Genomic DNA, 14,332 nt, shown 5'->3' with positions numbered 1-14,332 from the left:
GTCTCCGCCCGGTTCACATGTGTGTGGAGGGTACTCCGGTTTCCCCCCACAGTCCAAAGACATGCTGAGGCTGATTAGAGTTGCTAAATTGCCCGTAGCTGTGCATGCGTGAGTGGCAGGTGTGTGAGTGTGCCCTGCGATGGGCTGGCCCCCAATCCTGGGTTGTTCCCTGCCTCGTGCCCATTGCTACCGGGATAGGCTCCGGACCCCCGCGACCCAGTAGGATAAGCGGTTTGGAAAATGGATGGAATTATACACAGCTCAGTAAATTAATTTGTACAATACTGTTATTTTGAAAGTGTCAATAAAATTCAGTAAATAGCGATGCTGTCAATTTTATTACCTTATATGCATGTCATACATATACAAACTAGATGGTAATTCGCCTGAGAAAAAAACAGTTATAATGATCACTAACATACTGATCAATTTCACCCAGACACACGTGATTACACTGTATTTCTGCCCCGTCAGGTAAAGTGTTACCAACGTTTTTATAAAGCCAAGATCGGACAAACAAACAAAACGACCAAAAAGCTTGACAGCGCTTTGAAATTATACTTCGCCACCGAACCAAGTTCATTTCCATGCGGATTTTCAGCAAGTCTTTCTACTTCTTTCATTTTCATTTCTATATATATCATACTATAAATAAAAACGTAAATATTTCGTCCTTGAGCTTGCCCCTTGTTTCGTTAGTAAGGCTCCTTTGTTGGCAGGTTCGTCCGTTTATGGCTCTTTTCCCCGTATTATCTTTCCTGCCGGCGCTGAGGTTTCCTGTCTGCGCCATGCGAGCGTCTCCTTATTAGACAGCGACATCTACAGTATAAAGACAACGCGAAATGCCTTAAAATGAAATGCTTTAAAAGTCTTTATATCTCTTAAAAAAAGACAGTAAACATGAATTGCAATGTTGTAAAATATGCGATAACAAGGCTTCACCTATTAGTTTTATACTAACTTATCATATCCAATATACTGTAGTTTTAAATAACATAACATTAAAATTATGTATTCTGTGTTGTGCTAAAGGCCGTGTGTTTTTGTTCCAGTGGTTACTAGCAGGTAGAAACATAAAATCATCAAATATTTGAGATTTACCCACATCAATTAGCATGTAATATGGTATTTTACCTTTGTTATACTCAATGACATTGATGAAGGGCAAAAGCTATTCAATTTTTAAAATGTTTTTAGACATAGTTTGTAGCCTATTATTCTATATATTGTTGCAATCACTCGCACAGTTATGTGTTCAATTATATTTTTAGTAAGAATTTTTACATTTAGAAAACACTTAGGTTATTACAATTTTAATCTGGACAGTTACACTAAAGGACACACTTTAGACCGGGTTGGGGGGGGGGTCACCTGCCACCACTGAGATGAACCATGATCGTTTTGAAATATCCTTAATATATACAATATATGTGCTTTTATGGCCTTTTCATAAAAAATAAGAAATTTAAATTGGACATTGTAAGCGAGACTAATTTGCTAGTCATTTAACGGACATATATCGTTTGGTTTCGGTTCATAATGCAATGCAACGAAATTTCAACTAACAGATAAATAAGATCCACATCCTCCACGCGCAGGGGCCCATGGACCCTCCCCGTTGCCCACTCCCCAATGCTCAATCCCAAATTACGCCCTTTGCGCTGCCTATAGTGCCGCCAGTGTAAATTGGCCACTAGGTGGAGCCTCGGTCTGTGTGAATGTAAATCCCACACCGAGTGTTTGCGGGCAGCTGCGCATCTCTGACACTTAAAAGGTACCTTAATTTGTGCGGACTATCAAGGTTTTAATGTCACCGCCAGCTGCAGTATTCAGGATTATTTGCTAAATTATTTGGCTAGATTCGGGTCATTGTTCGTGGCTCCGTTTTTCGTCTGTGTTGTACGTGTGACATACACCCTAAAGAAACTTTCTGCACTTTACAGTATATATCTACCTATACCTTCTTATTTAGGAACCCTGTCGTTTATGTCCGAGACGGTTTGAAAAGGATTTCATTCTTTTTCGTATGTAGGCCTATTGTGTATTTTACTGTTTCATATTTGTACTTAATACATCCTTGCCCAAAGCAAGAGGCGTATCTTTCGGTTCGGTTTTAAACATATTTCGCCTATGGAGATACAACACAATAAGAGTTACAACAGGAAAAGTTTGTATTTTAGCAAACTTTCTTGTCCAAATATTCAGAATAATAACGCGACTTCTTGTGGTAATAAACACAATATAATATCCCACTTCATCACTGGTTATTTGGTGACATACAAAGTTGGAACATATATTTCTGATATTCTATTGCGATTATTAGCATTTATTTTCTGTGTTGTCCGAGCATCTTAATCTGGCGTCTCTAAATTTTGGTTCGGAAAGAGCAGTTATATTTAGTAATAACTCAGTCACTTCTAAAGTACAAATCATGAACACATGTGACCCATCACCACGAAATGAGTCTTATGGGTGCAGTTCTACCAGTGCGACGTAAGACTCATTTCGTGGCGACGGGTCACAAATATAGTAAATACTTGAGAAAAGGTACGTCATAATTCATTAATGGTGGGTCCTTTTTAGTTCCTTCAGAAATTCACAAAAGTTTACAAAAATAACAGGTAGGCTGTAGTAAGAAATATAGTAATTGCTTGAGATAAAACATGCGTCTTAATTCATTAATGGTGAATTAACATGAGATCAGTATGTAGCTAAGTCTTAGTTTGTGGTTAATTAATGTAGAAGTAATATTATACTATGATATTTGTGCCCCTTCAAGTAAACTGTTTCCCAGTTATTGTAGGACAAGATTTGCAGTGGTGGAAAAACTACTCAATTTTCATATTTAAGTAAAAGTAGAGAAACCACACCAAATTGGAACTCAAGTAAAAATCATCTATATTAAAATCGCCTACTGCTAAAAAATACCTGGTTTTAAAAGTGCTTATAGACTAAGGAAAAAGTACCATACATTCGGCTCTATTGATCTCACGAAATGAAATCGATCTTTTTAAATTCACTCAAGACAGGACTGAACAAATTGACAAAATGCGGTAACATACGGTAATTATAAACAATCACACCCAAATCTACACCCATCTTCGTATTTTACCTACAATTCTGTATCGCCCGTCAGTGTTATTTTTTTAAATCTTTGGTAAGTAATAACGGTCGCGCCAAATATAGAAAAGTAGCAAAGTTACCAACTTACGATACTCAAGTAACGTACAAAGGAAAAACGACTATAAGTACTTTAAGTACTTTGTTACTTTACAGAAGATTTGTGTGTTTGTTTCCATGCCGAAGCCCATCCAGCTAAACCGTGCATGTGAATCTCAGGCCGTTTACAGTGAAGGCAGTTACACATGTAGCCAGATATAACATTTTAGCAGTTAATATAATAAATTATATAATAAATAAAGTAAATCACCTTACCGCATGTAAGAACGTAGAAACACCCAAGTACCTCGTCATATAAAATATCCATCCATCCATCCATTTTCCAAACCGCTTATCCCATTGGGTCGCGGGGGGTCCGGAGCCTATCCCGGAAGCAGTGGGCACGAGGCAGGGAACAACCCAGGATGGGGGGCCAGCCCATCGCAGGGCACACTCACACACCAGTCACTCACACATGCACACCCATGGGCAATTCAGCGACGCCAATTAGCCTCAGCATGTTTTTGGACTGTGGGGAGAAACCGGAGTACCGGGAGGAACATATAAAATATATGTATGTATATAAATGTATGTATTTAAGTGTTTTTTAATATAGAAATATAGAATATTATACATGTACGTGGGTGTATGCAAGAATCTTTGTATATAATAACAATAATTTAAAAAATTATAAGGTGATCATGATAATGATTATAATAATTATTATCACCCTCATTATTATTTATTATTCTTACTATATTTTGCCCTGCACTGTTTTAAGCAGAGACTTTCTGATAACTTACTGAATTAATCATAAGAAATTATATTAGCATTAATCTCCTGTAAGGGTGAGCAGTGACGTAACCCTTCCACAGGGCTGCCCCGCTCTCCCCGCCCCTGACGTAAGACCCACACCAGCCCCATTCTGCCCGACATGCGTACTGCGGATCCACAGCACAGCTGCCACGCGCACTGTGTCGGAAATGCCCGACAAGGTCCGTCAGGAATGGACAGCCAGCCCGGCAGGTCCACGGCTGAATGCTGCTTTTCTATCAATGCGAGGGGCTGATAATGTGGATAAACTACATATAAAGCTTATAAAGAAAGTAATCAATCTTGCTACTGAATCTTCTGCCACATATCTTTAATTCCCTATAATATATACCATACCAGTGATCACCAACTGGCTGACTCATGTAGACTGAACTAAAATTGAATCTGGGCCGCCTCACTGGATCCATGTGGGCTCCTAGTAGCTCATGGTCAATGAATTGATGACCATTGCTTTATAGTATATTGCACTGCACTGCACTGCACTATACTATACTATACTATACTATACTGTAGTCTGCGAAAGGAGGAAAAAACTGATGTTTTACCAAGAAAGAGAGTACCTAAACAACAGAACATCAACCAGTTTGTCGCTGCATGCAGGCAATAGTCTGATTGTATCCCTGTTTACAATCAATCGAGATTCATCCAATCAGTGCTTAGCTCACTATTATAAGGTACCAATTCTTTCTCTGTGTTTGAACAATGGAAGAGTAGTTTGAGACAAAAATAAGAGAAGCGACGTCTGCTGGTGAAAATAAAGAAGGAATTATACCTATGTATGCATGTATAAAATGTTTGTGTCTAATAAAAATATCTTTTACTACGTCTGGCCTTTGTTAGAAATCAAAACCGAATTGTTTCTAAAAATGAGTTGATTTCACACCAGAAGGAGACAGGTTGGGTATTTCAACTAACAAAATGTCTCTCTGTCCTCCCCGGTCATATTCTGATCATCTGCAGGCTGCCTCCACCCATTCCACCACCGTCTGAGGCAGCTGAAAGCAAAAGTGAGAGTTCAGTTTCATTATTTCTCACCAGCAGAAGCCCCATTTAAAAACGAAAAGCTCCTTGAGTTTAAAATCTCTGACAAAATGGACCCCAACTTGCCTGCAGTATCAGAGATGTGCAAAGCCAGTCAATTTTAATTAGTCAGGTCTAATTAATAACTCAGCTGCAATACAATCCAGTGAGCACAGCATCACCTGGAATATGTGGAATAATGTTCTGGAAATCAATACCAGTTATACTATGGGGTGTAATTACATTTTAAAACTCACCCGATTTTCCACTATATCCAAATAGACACAAGCCCAGTGATGGGAACTGTAAAGGTACAAACACATTATTATTATTATTATTATTATTATTATTGTTGTTTGTGGTGGTGATGCATCCGCACCGTAGCAGTACCTAGAGAACATGCTAGATTTTATTTAGAATCAAAGAGACACTCACCCAAAACAGCCAAGTGATGTAAGTTAGATGTAACTTTAGATGCATTATTCTGTTCTGCTTCAGTACATCCTGGCATAAAACAGCAGAACAACCTCGTTGATTTGAAATTCTCTGCACATGTAATCTACAGTGTAAGATTTGGATCTAGAAAGTTTCTAGAATGATTTACACAAGACAAAACTACCACTAAGGTGTTAACCCTTACCCGTGACGATGAAGTGGATATGAATTTCCTTAAATTTAAAAAAAGAAATGTAAAATTATGGTTGAAAACATGTACAATATTTTTGCCATTGTCACAAGCTACGGCGAGATAGGAGAGCCTACCTTAAACTTGTCATCAGTAGCAGAGTAATTCAGGTTAAGACACCGTTTGAGGTGGATGCTGCCAGAGAGGACCTGTTCTACGTCAGCGGTCAAGTTACTTAAGTAGGGGTCGTATTCAATACACGCCAGAAGGATTTCCTGTAAGACGACAGGAAGGTCACAGTGGTTTGTTATGACAGGCTTACGAGGACTAAACTGTCTGATTGACTGATTCTCTTCAAACGGAATCTTCCTATTTTTGGAAAAAGGATTGTTTGAATTTCGTGCCCCAGGTTCACACGATTATGAAAACGCCTACATTTCTTGAACACGTGACTGTAATCCTTCACCCATCCTTGTGTCCTGCCTTAATGGTGTTACCTCAGCACTTACCTCACTGTCCCATTCCTCACTGTGAAGTTTATCCGTGGTCCAGTTTGTGTCGACTGAATATTTATACACGCCATTGGCATATATATCAACACAGCAAGTGTATACGTCTCTCTGTCTCACTGTACAGCCTGCAGAACGTAAAAGATCAAAGTCAGATGTAAGTAACAGCTGAAACAAACTCGTTCACACTGGGGGTCGACCTGTATCACGATGCCCCGAACCTCACCCATCCTAAGGGCGTTGGTCACCTACACCACAGCATTAGCAATACCCCCACTCGGCAGCCATTTCCTGGTTCCTCGCAACAACAGAAAAATGACATTAAAAAGCACCAAGATTGTTTGCATAAATAAAAAAAGATTGTAAAGCTAGATATGAATCACTTTTACAACCAAAACAACAACAAAAGCCACAACACAACCACATAGCTGTAAACAGAGCATTACTATACGCTTCCTGAAAACAAGGATGCAAATCACTTTCATTTCTTACCCCCAGAGCCGGGAGTATTTTCAGATATTTTGCTAAATATTTACATTGATTACATTCTAAATAGTAAATTCCTAGATAAATGGTGACCTTGTACAGAAACACACAATTCACTGAGTAAATCAATCTAGTTAAACTGTACGTAGTAAGCTCGCTGGTTACTCTAAGAAAACACCTTCATTCAAAATCATCGTTTCGGTGACTTGTTCTTGCAACCATGCAAAAACGTTTTCTGTTGCTTCACACTGTGGGTAACGTGTTACTTTCTGTCTTCTGAGGAGTTTGTAGCAACTCAGTTTTAAAAGAAGCTTTTAATGCAACCTATTTCTTTCACTGTTACTTCTCAACTTCACATGTAGTAATTCCAAAAGAGATGAACAAAAATTTGCATTTCCTTACCGCACACTTTGATAAATATCAACATAAAAATGATATGATCAGTGAGCAGAGCCATGACAAAGACTTCCTTTTGCTTTTCAGCTTTTTTCGGCAGAGATACCGGTCAAAGGAATCACTTGACAGTACGACGTCACACGTGATTTTTCTCAATGAGTCGGGCTTTGGGACGTCTGCTAGGCCCAAATGATCAACAGGAGTTATTAGTAAAAGATCCCTGGGAAATGTAGTGTTAATGTTTAATCTGCCTATATGCTTACTGTATTCCTTTGGTGTCTGCCTGTCTGTTTCATTTTAGTAGTCTGAATGACCTACAGTACCAGTCAAAAGTTTGGACACACCTCTCCAAAGAACCGTTTCTTTGTACTATTTTCTACATTTTAGAATAATTATCAAAACAGCAAAACTATAAAATAACATACGTGGAATTATGCGCTGACAAAAAAAGTATTCAACAAAAAAATATTGTTTGGAGGGGGGGGGCAACTCTGTGGGTTGGGACTCAGAAGGTTGCTGGTTCAAATCCCTGGGTCGGGAAAGTGATCGCACCATTGGGCCCCATTCGTTCCAGGGGCTGGCTGACCCATACTTTCTCCTGTAAGTCATTAACATCTGGTGGCCTCCTGGGAGGCTTTTCCAGCTGTACTGAAGGAGTTCCTGCATACGCTGAGCTTTCATTGACCACTTTTCCTTCACTCTCTGCTCAAATTCCTTCAAAATTATTCTACATACTGTGTTTAGGTCAGGCGGGCAGGTCATGTGACGTGACACTATCACTCTGTAGGTAGTTTGGCGTGTCCAAACCTTGCCTGGTACTCTACATAACCTTATCTCTATAAATGTATAAACGTATATAAGATTAAGCATTATTTCTCTCAGTGAGTCAGGGATTGGGACATCTTTTGGCCCCAAACCATCTGGTGGAGTTACCAGGAGTTATGGCCTGACTGCTAAAGGAGGCCTTTGCGCATTGAGGGAGTCACTTTACACCCAAGCTTGATGGAATCATCAGACACCAAGATAAACAGACAAACACACGTGTCAAGGCTCATCTTTTATCTGTGAGGCTCACAGTTTTAGCCCATGTTGCTAACTCATAGTCATGAAATGAAAAATCCCACAAGTTCTTATGTGACCGAAGCAAGTGAAGACAAAATTATGACGTGACAGGAGAATGAAGAAGCTAGTTTTAGAACACTAATACATAAGAAACTGATGGCTGATTAAACGGAGCAAAAAACACTTAATCCAAAGGTGGGTTGGAAAAGGTATCTGATGGTGAGGCTTACTGTAAGTCACACAACAGACTCTGAATGATTATTTATACTCATTTTATTTCCTTTCACAGTTTGCAAGATACAATCAAGTAACATCCTGAGTTGGACTGTCCCACACTTCCTGAATATATTGTGAATATAAGTGAGAGAGATGTTGAGAGGAAAAGGCCACCTACAAATTAACATCGACCGCTTGGTCAGTCAGATGTTCACGTTGTTCGAGGATGATCAGCTGGTGGCACTTTTCTTAACCACTCTTGTGGTTGATCTCAACCAGAACCAAACCCCGAGGGACCAGCAGAAGACATTTCCTCGTGCAGATCCCGTTTGTGTAAAATATAGTGACTTAAAATGCGAAGGTGCTATCTGGAGTCGTTCACGCTGGGCGTATTACAACAATTACATTTGTTCAGTTTGTGGTTCGTAGAAGCTGATGTGAAGCAAGGACATCTGTTCCAGGGGAAGTTAATTAAGCAATTTGTTTATTTTCAGAGTCCATCACCATCCCAGGTTTGAGCAATCCCTGGATATCCTTCGAACGAGGAGAGGGGGTACCCCGATGTCCTGGCTAAAACTGCCCACTGTGGCCCTACCAAATCTGACCTACTAGTCATCCCCTGTATCTAATTGGTGAATTCTCTCCTGCCCCCTCATCACCGTTACTTCTGTGTGTTGAGCGTACTGGTGCAGAATGGCTGCCGTCACATCATCCAGGTGGGGGCTACGCAGTGGTGGGGGCTACGCAGTGGTGTCGTTGAAGTGGCTCCCTATTGGCTCTGTAAAGCACCTTGAATACCTTGAAAAGCACTGTAAACATCTAACATTTGTTCATTCAGTTGCATATTTTTTCCTTATGCCAGTGTTTCCCAACCCAGTCCCTGGGGACCTCCAGATGGTCCACATTTTCGCTCCCTCCCAGCTCACTGCCAGACAGTCCATATTTTTGAGGGAGCACAAACAAGCCCATGGTCCCCGAGGATCTGGTTGAGAAACATCGTCTTATGTGACTCATGTTCTCTTTATACACCGAATAAACCTGTTGATCGGCCTCAAGTTTTCCCGAACATCTCTTGCAGATGAACAGCTGCATCAGAAAGCATTACATGTTTTTCTGCTAATTATCCCTGTGACTCTTTGTCTGTTTATCTCGGTGTCTTGTGTAAGAAACAGATGTGTTTCATTTTCCATTTTCAGTTCTTTATTTTAGAAATATGGTGCTCAAAATTAGTAATTATATTTCCATATTTTATATGCAAGTTTTATTTAGCATGTTTGGTAACACTTTACATGAGGGGACACAAATAATGTAGTACTACACTCTTAATGCATTAACTAGCCAGCAACTAAGTGTTAGTTACATGCTGATCTCATGTGCGTGTATCATTAATCATGGTGGTTCATGCATTTCATGCAGGTGTTATATTAATTTGTAATTAGTTTTTGAGTAGTAACTGAGTAAGTTATTTGTGCCCCCTCAAGTAAAGTGTCACCCACACAATCAACCAGGGCTGGACAGGGATGAACCATGGGACAAACTTTTGGGGGCATACACAGAGAGCAATATCAATTACTGGACTGGGGAGTTCATGACTGGGAAGCATGTATATCACCACTGATGAGGGAGCAAACGAGAGGCAGCTTGAGTGATCCACACGAGGTCTGAGACGAGAGGTAAAACAAAACAAGTGAGTGTGAGTACGAGAGCAGCAGGCAGGCAAGGCATGACAATACCCCCCACCCCCGCCGATGTGTGCATTTCAGGCACACAGGACAGGTAGGAGGGGACACGATGGGACAGGACAAGACGCCCCATAGATGACCACACTGGGCACAGGATGTGACTAGGGAGATTGAAAGAACTGGGACACCACACCACCAATATGGACACAACAAAGGTCAGGGCAGGATTGAAAACACCAGGAGAACTAAATAGACTACAACAAGACAGACGTATAAAGGACCCAAAGAGACAGACCCACTAGAGGGAACCAAGTAGGGCACAGGACAGGGAGTGGTGCACACTAGACAGGGCCCAAGGACAGAACCTGAGGTGAGACACCAGCGAACAAAGTCAGGAGCCAGGACCGAATGGGAACCCCCAGGGCTGGAGCCAGAGGGAACCATTGGGATGGCAGGGCAGGAGTGTGCCACTGGGACAGCTGGGCAGGGGGGATCTGTCGGAGTTCAAATAGAAAGGAGAACCTACCAGGCAAGCGCCAAAACAAGACCCAGAACTAGGACGGCCGCTGTGGGAGGTATGGCCCCTCTCCCTCTATGAGACATAGAGAACCAGTGGGGCCGTCTCCAGGATCCCCTTAAGAATCGGTGACCTCTGATGGCGGGCCAGGCACAGTGGGTGCCTCTGATCGCAGTGAGCTTGGACACTGCAGGGGGCAGGCGGAGCACCTCGGGAGACGGGCGGAACTCGGACACATTTAATATCGCATGGTCGAGGGGATGTCTCCTGGTCACAAACCATCAGTTGGAAGTGGAAGCTTGCTGTAGGACCCATGGAAATGTAGTGATTCTAACACATTTCTTTTAATAAGGTTGATATTTAACCTGGATAAATGCTGACTGAATTCTTTGGCATATAGTGCATGCGAGCACTCAGCCATGAGCTGATCTCTGTAAACAGTGTTAATGGCCAGACTGCCAAAGGAGGCCTTTGCAACTGGAGAGTCACTTTACACCCAATCTTGAGGGAATCATCAAGCACATATAGATAATCAGATAAACACAGGCATCACGGCCCATGTTTTACCTCTGAGGCTCCCATTCTTTGCCTATGGTGCCATCTCATGGCTGTAAGATGAAAAACCAAATGATGACAAAATGATGGGGTGACAGGATAATTAAAAAGCTAGTTTTAGAACACTTCCACATAAGAAAATCCACAAACCTTAAACACAGCTTATTTTTTTATGTTGTTACTTTACTAACAAATGCTGTAGGTTGAAGAGGGGGGGAATGTGGTGGGACAGGATCTAGGTCCTGAAGGAGAGGTGGATGATGAGATTGTGGTCAAGCTTTGACTCGTTTTTCTGTGTGTATGTTTTGGATATGTCCTTGTCCAAGGGGGGGGTAAGGTGGGCTGGGGACGCATCTTGGATGTTCTAAAAAACTGATAAAATACATTGGCAGAAATCTATTCTATGGGAAACAAAAGATTGATCTGATTTAATAATGAATAATTAACATTTCACAGGCCCGTACATTATTTCAGTAGTAAGTGCTGCTAACTTGTAATATTGTTAAAGTTTAAGTATCAGATGGCAATTTCAGAATGTTAACCAATATATCAGGCATCTCTTCATATGATTTCTTCATTCTTGACAAAGACAATAGGTCATGCAGGCTTAACGCATAATAATAATAATAATAATAATAATAGCACTATTATTATTATTGTAATTATAAATAAGCAAACAAACAATCATATTGTTAAAGAATTGTAAGAGAATATCGCAAAGAAAATGTGATTCATATTCAAGGGTGTAGGTTTGGTTTCATCATTGCAGACCAAATCAGCCCCGAATCCCCCCCCCGCCCCCCCCTAAACACACATGGGACACCCACCATATCGACAGACATGTGTTTCTACCATCCATATTCAAATCTATGCACTTCTTCGTATTTGACCTAGAATTGTGAATCCCCCCCCGTTATTTTTTAAATCTGCGGTTAGTAATAACGGTCGTGCAAAAGTTAGAAAAGTCGTAAAGCTGCAACAACTTACGATACTCGAGTAATGTACAAATAAAGAAAAAAAAACGACTATAAGTACTGTAAGTACTTTGTTACTTTACAGCAGATTTGTGTGTTTGTTTCCATGCCGAAGCCCATCCAGCTAAACCGTGCATGTGAATCTCAGGCCGTTTACAGTGAAGGCAAGGACTCCATCCATCCATCCATTTTCCAAACTGCTTATCCTACTGGGTCGCGGGGGGTCCGGAGCCTATCCCGGAAGCAATGGGCACGAGGCAGGGAACAACCCAGGATGGGGGGCCAGCCCATCGCAGGGGACACTCACACACCATTCACTCACACATGCATTGAAGGCAGGGACTCACTTTCGCAAATTGAGAAACCAAAGTCAAATGAATCACAAGCAGTTTAACTGAAGCTTAAACAAATGCTTGCGAATTGTGGTTTTATTCCGTTTTTATTGTCAGTTACACACATAACTAGATATTAGCAGTTAGCATAGCAGTTTAGCAGTTAAACACACATTAAAAAGAAAAAAGCAAGAGACTGAACTGGAAATGTAAATCACCTTACCGCATATCAGAACATAGAAACACCCAAGTACCTTGTCATATAAAATATATGTATGTATATAAATGTATGTATTTAAGTGTATTTGAATATAGAAATATAGAATATTATACATGTATGTGGATGTATGCAAGAATCTTCATATATAATAACGATAAAAAAAATTATAAGCTGATGATGATAATGATTATAATAATAATTATCATTCTCATTATTTATTATTCTTACTATATTTTGCCCTGCACTGTTTTAAGCAGAGACTTTCTGATAACTTACTGAATTAATCATAATAAATTATATTAGCATTAATCTCCTGTAAGGGTGAGCAGTGACGTAACCCTTCCACAGGGCTGCCCCGCTCTCCCCGCCCCTGACATAAGACCCACACCAGCCCCTTTCTCCCTGACATGCCTCCTGGGGACTGTCGTCCGAGGCACTGCAGTGCCTGTAAATGCCATCCTGGCAGGTCCACGGCTGAAGCTGCCACTGCCCACCTGAATGCTGCCCTTCTGTCGATGCAAGAGGCTGCTAAGTTGGGTAAACTACATATAAAGCTTATGACAATCAAACCAGCTACTGGATCTTGTCCGCCATATACTTAATTCCCTACATATTCTATACCAGTGATCACCAACTGGCTGACTCTAGTCCGCATGTAGACTGAACTAAAATTGAATCTGGGCCGCCTAACTGGATCCATGTGGGCTCCCAGTAGCTCATGGTCAATGAGTTGGTGACCATTGCTCTATAGTATACTGCATTGCACTGCACGATACCATACTATACTATACTATACTATATTGTAGTCTGCGAAAGGAGGAAATAACTGATGTTTTACCAAGAAAGAGAGTACCTAAACAACAGAACATCAACCAGTTTGTCGCTGCATGCGGGCAATAGTCTGATTGTATCCCTGTTTACAATCAATCGAGATTCATCCAATCAGTGCTTAGCTCACTATTATAAGGTACCAATTCTTTCTCTGTGTTTGAACAATGGAAGAGTAGTTTGAGACAAAAATGAGAGAAGCGACGTCTGCTGGTGAAAATAAAGAAGGAATTATACCTATGTATGCATGTGTGGCCCGGGAAACAACACGCAGGAACACAAATACTCTTTTTGGGTCTAATTTATTCCATAGGCCTAATTAATTAGACATTTTGGTTGGAAGATAAAAGGATTTACAATGAACAGTTTCTTAAACCTTACACTTTTCCCTTACAGAGGATTCTCTTACAGAAAAGAAATAAAACTCCACACTCAGGTGGGACTGGTACAGTATAAAAGTAAAATAAAACACACGGAAAACCCTGTGAGGCAGACCTCACATAACCGAGTACACCGAAATAAAAGGAAACGGCAGTTTTGCACTGAAAATAATACGGTAATGGCACACTGAAACAGAAATATCCTTGTTAGCACACAACTAACAACTGAACAGATATTTAACATGGACAGCATGCTCTTACCAACTTTGCACATACCAGTAAAACCTCAAGGCGCGGGCAGAAAACCTTGTGACGCACCGCTCTCTAAAATAAAAATAGACACGAACCATTTTACCCGCTTTTTCAATATGTGGAAAGTGAATACACACCATTTGTTACCGTTCTCCACTTTTCTCACACAGAAAATTGGCAGAGAAAACAAACCTGGTACTCTGGGAAACTCTCACCCCACTCGGAAAACCGTCCGCAGCCCAGCTTATCCAGCTTAAAATGGCGCTTCCAGACAGTGGCTTTTCG

General features: G+C 40.8%; 2 long non-coding RNA genes across 2 annotated transcripts; both read right to left on the bottom strand.

The window, feature by feature from the left end:
* Nucleotides 1–5,755: 5,755 nt before the first annotated feature.
* LOC125717636 (uncharacterized) lies at nt 5,756–7,158 on the bottom strand. Its single transcript, XR_007384568.1, has 3 exons — nt 6,812–7,158; nt 6,148–6,275; nt 5,756–5,913 (listed from the first exon to the last, which is right to left on the bottom strand). It is a non-coding gene; the product is annotated as an uncharacterized LOC125717636 (long non-coding RNA).
* A 6,645-nt stretch (nt 7,159–13,803) lies between these two features.
* On the bottom strand, nt 13,804–14,332 carry LOC125717639 (uncharacterized). Its single transcript, XR_007384574.1, has 2 exons — nt 14,240–14,332; nt 13,804–14,119 (listed from the first exon to the last, which is right to left on the bottom strand). It is a non-coding gene; the product is annotated as an uncharacterized LOC125717639 (long non-coding RNA).

The sequence above is a fragment of the Brienomyrus brachyistius genome, chromosome 22 (assembly GCF_023856365.1).
Source record: "Brienomyrus brachyistius isolate T26 chromosome 22, BBRACH_0.4, whole genome shotgun sequence".
Classification (NCBI taxonomy): domain Eukaryota; kingdom Metazoa; phylum Chordata; class Actinopteri; order Osteoglossiformes; family Mormyridae; genus Brienomyrus; species Brienomyrus brachyistius.
This window is presented reverse-complemented; position numbering and strand designations above follow the sequence as displayed.